The following is an 8607-nucleotide window of genomic DNA, read 5'->3' as shown; positions in this document are numbered from 1 at the left end:
TCGGGGTAGTTGGATAGGTGTGTAGAAAAAAAAACAACAACACAAACTATTCAAAGTCCTTCAGTTTGGCATTGAATTTCCTTTTGCTGAGTCATAGATTTCCAGCGAAGGGGTACCATTGGATGTTTTTGTTGTATGCCCCTAGTTTGTTATGCTTCATATCCTTGTTGAATTTGTTGCTGTTGTCGAGGTAGTTCGTTTTTTCTGGTTGCAATAATGCCGACTTAAGTTATTTTCAGCACACAAAAAAAAAAAAAAAAAAAAAAAAACTAAAAAATATTAGGGTTTGTTAGTGCAGAGTTAGGAAATATGTATATATATAAGATAAGACGTCAGATCGAACTATTTATAACTAAAAGTCGCGCGATTGTCTACCAGGAGGTTTTTCTATACCCTGATGTAGGTTAAATAGAATTTTCTAATAGAAAATTCGTATTCAGCCTGGCTGAATAGAATTTTCTTAAAGAAACATCATATTCAGCCTGGCTAAATATAGTATTCTACTAAAAAAATCATATTAAGCCGGGCTTAATAGAATTTTCTTATAGAAAAATCATTTTCAGTCAGGCTGAATAGAATTTTTTTTATAGAAAAGTCATATTCAGCCTAGCTGAATATAGTTTACTTATAGAAAAATGTTATTCAGCCTGGCTGAATAGAGTTTTGTTATAAAAAATATCATATTCAGCAAGGCTGAATAGAATTTTCTTATGGAAAAATCATATTCTGCCCAACTGAATACGGTTTTTTTAAAAACCAAAACCATATTCAGCCCGGCTGAATAGAGTTTTCGAATTGGAAAATCATATTTAGCCTGGCTGAATAGGGGTTTCTTATAAATAAATCGTATTTAGCCTAGCTGAATAGAGTTTTCTTATAAAAAAAATCTTATTTAGCCTGGCTGAATATGATAAAAATTATATTCAGCCAGGCTGAATAGAAATTGTCCATCAGAATATGATATTCAGCCAGGCTAAATAGAAAATTTGATTCTGAAAATTATATTCAGCCAGGCTGAATAAAAATTTTCCATCAGAAAATGATATTCAGTCAGGCTGAATAGAAATTTTCCAACCGAAAATGATATTCAGCTAGGCCAGGCTGAATAGAAATTTTCCATCAGAAAATGATATTCAGCCAGGCTGAATAGAAATTTTCTATCAGAAAATGATATTCAGCCAGGCTGAATAGAAATTTTCTATCAGAAAATGATATTCAGTCAGGCTGAATAAAAATTTTCTAACAGAAAATGATATTCAGCCAAGGTGAATAGAAATTTTCTAATAGAAAATGATATTCAGCCAGGCTGAATAGAAATTTTCTATCAGAAAAAGATATTCAGTCAGGCTGAATAGAAATTTTCTAATAAAAAATTATATTAAGCCTGGCTGAATAGAAATTTTCTAACAGAAAATGATACTCAGCCAGGCTGAATAGAAATTTTCTATCAGAAAATTATATTCAACCTTGCTGAATAGAAATTTTCTATCAGAAAATGATATTCAGTCAGGCTGAATAAAAATTTTCTAACAGAAAATGATATTCAGCCAAGGTGAATAGAAATTTTCTAACAGAAAATGATATTCAGCCAGGCTGAATAGAAATTTTCTATCAGAAAATGATATTCAGCCAGGCTGAATAGAAATTTTCTAACAGAAAATGATACTCAGCCAGGCTGAATAGAAATTTTCTAACAGAAAATGATACTCAGCCAGGCTGAATAGAAATTTTCTATCAGAAAATGATATTCAGCCAGGCTGAATAGAAATTTTCTATCAAAAAATAGAATAGAATAGAAATTGTTCTTTCAGAAAATGAGTTTTTTTATTAAGAAATATTTTTTTATTGAAATATAATATTTCCTAAAAATATTAATCAAAAATAAATGCAGCAAAATTTCTTTAATTTAAAAAAAAAATCCGTACCTTTACCAGATTTGTTTGCTGCTGGCTTGGAAAGTTAGAATGTGTTTTAAACGAACTTTATATCAAATTCCTTAAAGTTGGAATTTTGCGTTTTTTGTTTGTTTGCCTCTGTAGTGTTATCTATACCTGACCCTGGGAATCCAGTACCCTGCCCGTTGTGGTCGGTAGCCACTACTTTGTGTGTGGCCATAATAACTTTGTTAAAATCTTTATTTTTATGTTGCTGTTTGCCATCTACATGTACACAAATACATATATACATATATAGTTGCTGATGTTTTACTCGTTTGTTGGTTTCCTCTGCTCGCCTTGCCCCCGAAATATAGACGTAAAAAAACATTTCTTGCAACATGTTAATTAACTGAAACATCCATTTAACCACATCAACCATTTAAGAGTAGCAGATTTTTGCAATTTCATGCAACAATCATAAATTGTTGGCTGGTTGGCTAGCTGGTTGGTTGGATGGATGCTGCTGCAGCATCAGTTGCTATGTTGTTGTTTTTATTACACTTGTACGAAAAGTGCTGGCCCCAGTTGTTGCTGCTGCTGCTCACAATTGTTGTTATCGTTGTTAATGGCAACAACAGTTCAGCTATGTTGCCCATTACCCATTACCATGGCCGTCGTAACGTTCGTAACAACATTTGTTGTTCGTTGTCATCGGTTGCATCCTTAACAACATCATTCGGTCGGCAATGCTATTATCGCCATTAGACAATCATTTAATGGACGAATGAATTCCAATTGGAGGTAGACACTATGGAGGCTGGTGGAACAAAAACAAAAAGTGGTTGTAGGATTTTTTTTTTTCAGCTGGAGAAAAATGAATGGTCTTTCTATGTCAAATATTGTTCATAATTTTTTCTTTGCAATGTTTCATTGTGTTCCAAAGTGAAGGTTGGTCATTTTGTCTGCAGGTCATATTAAAAATGTGGCCAGTGTTTACTACGAGGAAGGTGTATTTCTCCACGAAAAACTGTTAACTTGGCTGAGAAGGATATTCAGCTAGGTTTTATATATAAGAAAACTCTATGAAGCATCGATTATGTAAGAACACTCATATTCAGCCAGGCTGAGTACAAATGTTCTATTTCAAAATGATATTCACCAAGGCTGAATAGAAAATTTCTAAAAGAAAATGATATTCAGCCCGGCTGAATAGAAATTTTCTAACATAAAATGATATTCAGCCTGGCTGAATAGAAATTTTCTAACAGAAAATGATATTCAGCCTGGCTGAATAGAAATTTTCTAACAGAAAATGATATTCAGCCTGGCTGAATAGAAATTTTCTAACAGAAAATGATATTCAGCCTGGCTGAATAGAAAGTTTCTAATGGAAAATGATATTCAGCCTGGCTGAAAAGAAAGTTTCTAATAGAAAATAATATTCAGCCTGGCTGAATAGAAATTTTCTAATAGAAAATAATATTCAGCCTGGCTGAATAGAAATTTTCTAATAGAAAATAATATTCAGCCTGGCTGAATAGAAATTTTCTAATAGAAAATAATATTCAGCCTGGCTGAATAGAAATTTTCTAACAGAAAATGATATTTTCTAACAGAAAATGATATTCAGCCTGGCTGAATAGAAATTTTCTAACAGAAAATGATATTCAGCCTGGCTGAATAGAAATTTTCTAACAGAAAATGATTTTCTAACAGAAAATGATATTCAGCCTGGCTGAATAGAAATTTTCTAACAGAAAATGATATTCAGTCTGGCTGAATAGAAATTTGCTAACAGAAAATGATATTCAGTCTGGCTGAATAGAAATTTGCTAACAGAAAATGATATTCAGCCTGGCTGAATAGAAATTTTCTAACAGGAAATGATATTCAGCCTGGCTGAATAGAAATTTTCTAACAGAAAATGATATTCAGCCTGGCTGAATAGACATTTTCTAACAGAAAATGATATTCAGCCTTGCTGAATAGAAATTGTTTACGTCAACATTACATTTAGTTGGGCTGAATTGAAATATTCCCCCATTATCATACCTGCCTCCCTATTGCTCATGTTTGTTTTAAGTGAATGGGACAGAAGGCCAACAATCATTTCCCCCACTCTTTTTATGTCCGCCGAACTACTTCCGTTTTGCAATTGCTAAACGGTATTTTTCCCATCCATTTATGCCATAAATTGTTTTTGTTGTTGTACTCTGTAATTTTGTACTGTTGTATAGCCGCAGGAACAATGTTGCCAGTTAAACTCTTTGTATATAGTTGGCCAGCCAGCCAGCCGGCTGACTAGGCTAGGCTGATTGTTGGTCTCAAGTGTTGCATTAATTGCACAAATGGTGTTGTGCTCTCTATGCACTTTTGCAAATTTACAAAGACCCTCTCTTCCATTTATTTTCTTTTTCTGTTTTGAAGGCAACAATTTGCCTAGAGTGATGTAGTCGAGAGAATGAAAGAAAATTTCAAACAACAAAGCTGTCTCATTTTTCCGTTTTTTTCGCAGGGAAAAATAATGGAAAACAATACATGCCCAGGGAAGTGAAATACGTTCGGAGGAAGAAGGAGATATGTAAACGAAATCAGGCATCAAAGACAGTAAAAACCAAGTAAACACTTGAGCAGTAGCTGGTTGAGTGACCACCACCACCACCAATATAGAGGAGAGTTTCGGACTACACTGCAGAATTACGACTTTGGATGTCTTTCATTTCGAGTTAAGATCCTTGTCCAATGTAAAAAGTTACTCACATTATCTTGCCACAAAACAGACACCTTCTTCAAAGGAGCTAGGGAGAGAGTAAGAAAAAGGCTTTGAACTTTTTTACTGGACATACACACCCACCCACATATATGTATGTATTTATAGCATATAATGACTTTACACTCAAATATCCTTTAGTGGCATTCAAAGACCAAGTTACTGTATAATGTTTTCTATTTTTATTTTCTCTCTCCCTCCTCAAAACAAAGAAAATTGTTTTATTTAACTTTTGCGGCCAGCCCACAAAGTTGAAGTGGAGAATTTTTCGTCCTCAGCACCACCAGAACCACTTACTATCAACACCAAGATTGCCTGACTGCCAGTAACACTTGAAACAATTCCGAAAAAATACTGTTTGATTTAATTATGCAGTCAGTTTAGTATTTCAATATGTAAAACTTGGCTGAAAACGATAGTTTTTCAACAAAACGAAAAAAACGGAGTTGCCATGGCAACTAAAATTAATAACAATTTTTGTCGTTTCCATAGAATAGGGAACAATGGATGGACTTTTTAATTGTAGGAAATTTTTCGGCTGAATTTTTCAAAGGAAAATTATATTCAGTCATACAGAATAGAAATTTTCTTCAATAAAAAATTATATTCAACCAAGCTGAATATAAATTTTCTATAAGAAAATGATATTCAGCCTGGCTGAATAGAAATTTTCTATAAGAAAATCATATTCAGCCTTTCTGAATAGAAATTTTCTATCACAAAATGATATTCAGCCTGGCTGAATAGAAATTTTCTATCACAGCCTGGCTGAATAGAAATTTTCTATCAGAAAATGATATTCAGTCTGGCTGAATAGACATTTTCTTTAAAAAAAATCATATTCAGCCTGGCTGAATATAAATATTCTATCAGAAAATGATATTCAGCCTGGCTGAATAGAAATTTTCTATAAGAAAATGATATTCAGCCAGGCTGAATAGAAATTTTCTATAAGAAAATGATATTCACCTGGCTGAATAGAAATTTTCTATAAGAAATGATATTCAGCCTGGCTGAATAAAAATTTTCTATAAGAAATGATATTCAGCCTGGCTGAATAAAAATTTTCTATAAGAAAATGATATTCAGCCAGGCTGAAAATTATATTCAAGAAATTTTCTATCAGAAAATTATATTCAGAAAATGATATTCAAACTGATATTCTGAATAGATATTTTCGTTAAGAAAATTGCATTCAGCCTGGCTGAATAGATATTTTCGTTACGAAAATTATATTCAGCCTGGCTGAATACATATTTCCGTTAAGAAAATTATATCCAGCCTGGCTGAATAGATATTTTCGTTCAGAAAATTATATTCAGCCTGGCTGAATAGATATTTTCGCTAAGAAAATTATATTCAGCCTGCCTGAATATAAATTTTCATTAAGAAAATTATATTCAGCCTGCTGAATAGATATTTTCGTTAAGAAAATTATATTCAGCCTGGCTGAATAGATATTTTTTTATAGAAAATTGTATTCAGCCTGGCTGAATAGAAAATGATATTCAGCCTGGCTGAATAGATATTTTCGTTAAGAAAATTATATTCAGCCTGCCTGAATATAAATATTCATTAAGAAAATTATATTCAACCTGGCTGAATAGAAATTTTCGTTAAGAAAATTATATTCAGCCTGGCTGAATAGATATTTTCGTTAAGAAAATGATATTCAGCTAGGCTGAATAGAACTCTTGAAGCTTCTTGTTCGCTTTTATTTATGGAAATCTTCTTGACGATGTTCTTCTTCGTTGTTATTCTATATTTTCCGTTTTTCCCCACTGTGCCTGTTTTGGACATATTAAATTGTTAAGAACAACTGGTGTAGAAAAACAATTTGTTATTGTTTTTAAGAGCTTTCGTAGTTTTTGTTGTTTTTTAGTATAGTAAATGATAGTATGGGTTCTGGAGTGTATGCCTGTTTTCAGTTTTTTTTTCGGAGGGAAGCAATTTACTTTCATTTAATAATCATCGATTTGCGGTAAATTGTCAAGAAGTTTTTACTTTGTTATTTGCATATTTTGTTAAAATAATAATAGCAACAACAACAAGAGCAAAAATAATAGTTTGTAATTGTTACGAAAATTGCTTTGTAATCTAGGAATATTAAAATTTTTGGAATAACAGTGGGAAGATATGGGGTTATGAACCAAAATATATTTTTGATTGTGAACATTAAAATATGGCGCATACTTTTAGGCGCTTAGCGTCATAAAATAGAGAAAGGAACCGAGTGAGTCTAAAACGAAAGTAGAACAGGATGTAACCAAAATATCTCTAGTCTGGTTTGATCTGGTTCATAATACCATACCAAAGCTTCTATGAAAAATGTTGGACCAATTAATGGTATATCCCTATGTCTACTGCTTTGCTCACCTCCAAATCATGGAGTGATGAATGCGAATTAAGGAATGTCTTATTTTAGTATTAAAGTCATATAATTTTTTATTACTCATCCCCACTGTGCTATTTGAATTTAATCTTTATATTCTCATGCCAAGATTGCCAAAGTTTTCAATGTATAGAAATGCAGAAGCTCAGCGTGTGTATGTGTGTAAGAATGTTTTCTATAGATGAACTAACTTATTGTTCGATAGTTTGGTTTAAATGTTTCAAATTATTCATTGCATGAACATGAAGTGATTGATACTACAGATGACGTCAAAAATGGGTAAATAAAACATTTCAAATGCTTCAGCGGTCAACGATTTCTGGGGAAAATCTTAAGACCGAAGGCTAATTCATTCAAAAGAAAAAAATGTCCTTAGACATCCTAAAGTCCTCTAAAAAAGAGGTCGATAAGTTTTTTTAATAGAATTCGAAAAATATAAATCAAAATATCTGAGGGAAAAATCAGACCTCAGGGTCTGAGATATTTTTTCTATAGGAAAAAATCAGACCTCAGTTTCGGAGGTATTTTTTTCTATAGAAAAAATCAGAACTCGGTGTCTGTGGAATTTTTCTATAGAAAAAAATTCAGACCTCAGTGTCTGAGGAATTTTTCTATAGAAAAAAATTCAGACCTCAGTGTCTGAGGTATTTTTTTCTATAGAAAAAATCAGGCCTCATAATCTGAGATATTTTTTCTATGAAAAAAATGATCTCAGCTTCTGAGGTATTTTTTCTATAAAAAAAAATCAAACATCAGTGTCTGAGGTATTTTTTCTATAAAAAATTCAGACATCAGTGTCTGAGGTATTTTTTAACAGAAAAAAATCACACCTCAGTGTCTGAGGAATTTTTTCTATAGAAAAATATCACACCTCAGTGTATGAGGTATACCTCAGTTTCTGAGGTATTTTTGCCTATAGAAAAAAAAATCAGACCTCAGTCTCTGAAGTATTTTTGCCTATAGAAAAAATCAGACCTCAGTTTCTTAGGTATTTTTTCCGATAGAAAAAAATTAGACCTCAGTTTCTGAGGTATTTTCTTCTATAGAAAAAATCAGACCTCAGTTTCTGAGGTATTTTTGTCTATAGAAAAAAATCAGACCTCAGTTTCTGAGGTATTTTTGTCTATAGAAAAAAATCAGACCTCAGTTTCTGAGGTATTTTTGTCTATAAAAAAAATCAGACCTCAGTTTCTGAGGTATTTTTGCCTCAGTTTCTGAAGTATTTTTGCCTATAGAAAAAAATCAGACCTCAGTTTCTGGGGTATTTTTTTCCATAGAAAAAAATGACACCTCAGTTTCTGAGGTATTTTTTCTATAGGAAAGAAAACAGAACTCAGTGTCTGAGGTATTTTTTCCTATAGAAAAAAATCAGACCTCAGATTCTGAGGTATTTTTGTCTATAGAAAAAAATCAGACCTCAGTTTCTGAGGCATTTTTTTCTATAGAAAAAAATAACACCTCAGTGTCTGAGGTATTTTCTATGGAAAAAGTCACACTTAAGGTTCTGAAGTATTTTTCTATAGAAAAAATCAGACCCAGGGTTCTGAGACCTCAGTGTCTGGTTTAAA

Source organism: Musca vetustissima, unplaced genomic scaffold (genome assembly GCF_032173495.1).
Source record: "Musca vetustissima isolate MV318-11 ecotype Yass unplaced genomic scaffold, APGP_CSIRO_Mvet_v1 utg11553, whole genome shotgun sequence".
In the NCBI taxonomy this organism is placed as follows: domain Eukaryota; kingdom Metazoa; phylum Arthropoda; class Insecta; order Diptera; family Muscidae; genus Musca; species Musca vetustissima.
This window is presented reverse-complemented; position numbering follows the sequence as displayed.